Raw genomic sequence first — 4,815 nt, forward strand, 5'->3', positions numbered from 1 at the left:
TTTCATCTTCGATGTTTAGTGTATTTAGGTGCATCAGCCGAGTAAGAGGGAGTAACTTTAGGCAGGACACTATGTAGATGCTCTGGTTGAAAGTCAAAAGCAGGTCACCTCGATCATTGGCAAAGCAAGGTGAACCAAAATGCAGTTCGGAGTCAAACTGAGTTACCAGTTTCCCATGGAAGTCCCAGATCCGGACTGATCCATCAGTGGCTCCTGTGACAAAGAGTTTCAGGGAGAGGCAGACATCAAAGGAAGTGACAGCACATTCGTGCAGGCAGTTTGTCTCTCTTGACATAAAATTTTGTCTTGATTGTGATGTTAGAAAATCTTTATAGTGCCAGAGAACCCAGCAGGAGTGCTCAGTGATAGCACCCACAGAACCTGGCAAGAGTACCACATGTTTCAAGGGATAAACACAGAGAATTTTACTGACAGGCTCTAGGGTCATGTTCTTCTCTGAACGTACCACCTTTGTGAGGTGTATGTACTTGTCCTTGCCATAGGAGCACAGTAAAGGATTTTCTTCAAAACCCTCCGGGGTAGACAAGGCCAGCACTGCCCCGGAGTGGATAGTGTTCTCCGTCCGAATCGAGCAGTACTGAGACAAGATTCTCACAATGCCGCTCTCGTGCCCACAGAATATCAGTCCTTTGTTACTATTGCCCAAATGGGACCTCCCGTAAGCCAGGCATTTTACTTTATCTCTGTAGTTTTCTGAAGTGCACACGATATATTTGGCTGTACAAGGGGAACGTGTGACATCAAACACCAGCACCTCTGGACTGTCTATTGCCACAAAGAGCTCCTCTCTCTCTGAGTGATAGACCCACGCCACAGCCTTATCCATGATAAGCAGAGGCCACGTAACAACCAGGAGGTCCCCTGTTACTGGAGACAAGAAACGCAGTAAACCGTCCTCGGTGGCACACAGGATGCGAGTCCAGTTACGGCCACAGAGGACCCGCTGTATCTTCTGCGGAGCAGAGCCGCAGATATTGAAGAGCCTGTAAAAGTGGGGCAGGCGATTCAGTGAGAAAGTAGAGGCACTCTGGCAGAAGAAAGTGTTGTTATCCATAAACTGCAGTTGTTGCAGACCTGTGCCAACATTCAGCTGCCGCAGCAAGTTCCCAGAAGCAAGGTTCCATTCCTTCAACAAACCCTCTCTCCCCGCCGTGAACAAGGTGTAGGTCTCTGGTCGACTGTTGACGCACATCACTGATGAGGAATGGGCCTTGAAGCTGTGGAGGAAGTTACTGTTATCTATACCCCAAGCGTGGATCTCTCCATTCTTGTTTCCAGCGTAGAAGGTGTTCTGTGAAACACAGCTACAGGAGCAGGTGAGGGAGGAGCCGCTGGTTAGGGAAGTGAATGTCTTCACTTCTCTAAGCTGGCCTTGACCCTCCTGGGTAAAGACCCTCACCACACTCTCACACAGAGCCATCAGGAAGCCCAGGGATGAGTTCAGGGACAAGTCCTGTACAAGCTCACGACCGCTCACAGCCACTTTTTGAGCCATCTGGAGGCCCTCGCCATTTGCTAAGATCGACCAGGTAATCACAGCTCCCGAAGTACCAGAAAACAGCACCCCAGTTTCTGAGTCATAGCAGAGACAGCTGATGGAGAAACGACAAGGCACTGTGCTCAGAGTGACGAATGCCTGACGGTGGTCTCCGAAGAGCCGCAGGCGCATGTCGTCGCAGTAAGCTATTAACAGGCGATGGGAGCTCGCGTGGACCATTGATTTAATGGGTGGCACTTCAGCCATCATGGGAAATTTCATCTTCTTGACTATCCTTTTCTTTTCTTTATTTTTTTCCTGTATCCACAGTACTGCCTAGAAGAAGGTGGGAAACAGAAGCCTGGTCAAGCGGGAAGAGCATCTCCCAGGAATGCACTGTAAGGAAAAATGTCTGTTTCCTCTTACAGATAGAAGAAGGATTTGGCTTTGGGGGTTTCCTAGTACTAGATACTGGACTTACAATAGAAGTCCTGAGTCCAAGACCATTTTGTTGGCCTTCAGTCTACTTTATGATGAACATGTATTCTTTGGGCCTGGTAGTAAAAGGGTCGCTAATCTAGGTCAAACTCCAACATGGAGCCAGGTATTAAAATGAACTGATTTTCCAGCTGTGGGGGCATAGCCTGTAATCCCAGCCCCCAGGATGCTGAGGTGGACAACTTGGACCACATAGTGAGTTTGAAGCCAGCCTGAAATACATAGGAAAACCCTGTCTCAATGAATGAATGAGTGAACATATAATATGAATTTATTCAGAGGCATCCCTCTCACTCTGAAACAAGGACATTTTAGGTATGGGACATATAAATTGCATTATGAAGGAAGAAGCAAAATTGAAGTAGCTTTACTTGTATTTGTTTGTCATACTGTTCCAACCAGTTTAAGGCGATGAAATAGTTGGCATCCAGAGAGTAGAAGCACACAAAAAGCTTTTTCTGTAAATGATAAGACTCCTGGTACAGAGTCTGGTGCCGGTCACTCAGGACAATCACATTACGCCTGATGTCTTCCTGAATCTAAAAGAGAAAAATGACAGGTGCTAAGAAGTATGAGCAGACACTTACTCATTAAACAGACACTGAGGGATTAGTGAACATTGGTTTAGCTTGTTTGAGCCTAACTGATATTTTTTTGTCCTACCAATGGAAGGCATTATCTGGGGACCACTCCTCCCCTAATTAGCCTCAGGCTACAACAGAATTCTTCTGGGCTTTTTCTTTAAAGAAAAACATTATGGAGGCTGGAGAGATGGCTCAGCGGTTAAGAGTACTGTCTGCTCTTCCTGAGGAGCCAGGTTCGAGTCCCAGCATCCACATGGCAGCTCACAGCTGCCTGGAACTCCCGTTCCAGGGGATCAGACATACATAAAGGCAAAAAAAAAAAAAAAAACCCACCAATTCATATAAAATAAAAATAATTAAAAGAAAAAATTATGGAACATTTCACAAATTTTCATGTCATCCTTGAGCAGGGGCCATGCTGATCTTCTCTGTGTAGTTCTAGTTACAGTATATGTGCTGCCAAAGAAAGCACATATCTGGACTTTCCTTTTTTAAAAAAAGATTTATTTATTTATATGTATTTAGTGTTCTGCCTACACACCAGAAGAGGAACCAGATCTCATTATAGATGGTATGAGCCACCATGTGGTTGCTGGGAACTGAACTCAGGACCTTTGGAAGAGCAGCCAGTGAACCTCTGAGCCGTCTCTCCGGCCCTTCTGGACTTTCTTAACTAAGGTTCCAAAGAAAATTAAGCCCTACCATCCCCTCATGGAATAAAAGGATTCCTTTAGTTATGTAGCCTTGAAAACCAAGAGATAGCTACTCAAACCACCTCCTGTTGGCGTGGTTCAGATGGAAAAGCCTAGTTGAGAATGGCTAGTTGATTCTGTTCATAGTTTTGTTTTTGATTTTTCTTTTTTTTTTTTTTTTTTTTTTTTTTGGTTTTTCAAGACAGGGTTTCTCTGTGTAGCTTTGCGCCTTTTCCTGGATCTCGCGCTGTAGACCAGGCTGGCCTCGAACTCACAGAGATCCGCCTGCCTCTGCCTCCCGAGTGCTGGGATTAAAGGCGTGCGCCACCACCGCCCGGCTGTTTTTGATTTTTCAATACTAAACACTGGATCTAAGCTGGGCGGCGGCGGCGGCGGCGGCGGCGGCGGCGGCGGCGGCGGCGGCACACGCCTTTAATCCCAGCACTCGGGAGGCAGAGCCAGGCGGATCTCTGTGAGTTCGAGGCCAGCCTGGACTACCAAGTGAGTTCCAGGAAAGGCGCAAAGCTACACAGAGAAACCCTGTCTCGGAAAACAAACAAACAAACAAATGAAAAAGACCAGATCTAGAGCCTCCTGAATGCTAGGCAGAGGTTTTTTATCACTGAGCCACATCTCTACCCCCTCACTAGTGAATTTTAGACAAGTGCTCTATTGCTCAGCCATACCCTTTTTTAATTTTAAAAATATTTTAAAATTTCATATGTGTGTATATTTTGTATGTGCAAACCTATATGTATGTGTAACACCTGTGTGCAATGCCCAAGGAGGCCAGAAGAGGTCATAATCTTCTGGAATTGAAGTTACACAAGATTGTGAGTTACCTAATCTGGTAATGGGATCCAAACTTGGGTTCTCTAGAAGAGTAGCAAATGCTCTTCATAGCTAAGCCCTCTGTCTAGCCCCTGTCTGGCTGTTTTGAAGCAATGTCTCACTATGGAGCCCAGGCTGGAACTTGTAACCATCCTGCCCTAGCCTTGTTATAAGCTGCAAAAATGTATAAAGTATGATTTCAGCTGATTGTGACAAAGCTAACACCTGGAAGAAGCCCAGGGCCTTCCAGAGGTCAAGCTGAGGCTCAAGGAGCCTTGGTGATATTTGGCTTTTGATTATTAGCCGTTTCCTGCTATGAGTTTCTTGTGTGCTGTTGTAGCTTTTCCATCATTTATTGGGCACTACTTCCCCTCTACTACTGGAATATTTAGATAACCTTCTGCACTGACAGCTATGCACAGCCAGAACCCCAGTTCAAGCCTCCCTGTAATTACTGTCATCTGGCCAGGACCATCCCTGGAGGGACGAAAGTATCTTATTAGAGAAACCTCTGTACTCTCTAAGAACAAACTTAAGCATCCAAGGTCAAATGAAACAACATCTGCCTTTTAGGTCAGGAGAATAGCTTTATTTCTTGTGCAATTTAGGGTGAGACCCTCCTTTCTTACAGCCTTACCAATAGACTCCTAATTTCTTACCTAACCACTTCTAGGAATGTAGATTGAGCACATAAATTCCCTTCTTGACTAAC

At 45.6% G+C, this 4,815-nt stretch overlaps 1 non-coding gene across 1 annotated transcript; it reads right to left on the minus strand.

Annotated features, from left to right (window-relative positions):
- Nucleotides 1-2,945: 2,945 nt before the first annotated feature.
- Nucleotides 2,946-3,052, minus strand: LOC128095729 (U6 spliceosomal RNA). Its single transcript, XR_008213341.1, has one exon. It is a non-coding gene; the product is annotated as a U6 spliceosomal RNA (small nuclear RNA).
- Between the last annotated feature and the right edge of the window lie 1,763 nt (nt 3,053-4,815).

This window comes from Peromyscus californicus, unplaced genomic scaffold, assembly GCF_007827085.1.
Source record: "Peromyscus californicus insignis strain IS unplaced genomic scaffold, ASM782708v3 Scaffold_4__1_contigs__length_199733344, whole genome shotgun sequence".
In the NCBI taxonomy this organism is placed as follows: Eukaryota; Metazoa; Chordata; class Mammalia; order Rodentia; family Cricetidae; genus Peromyscus; species Peromyscus californicus.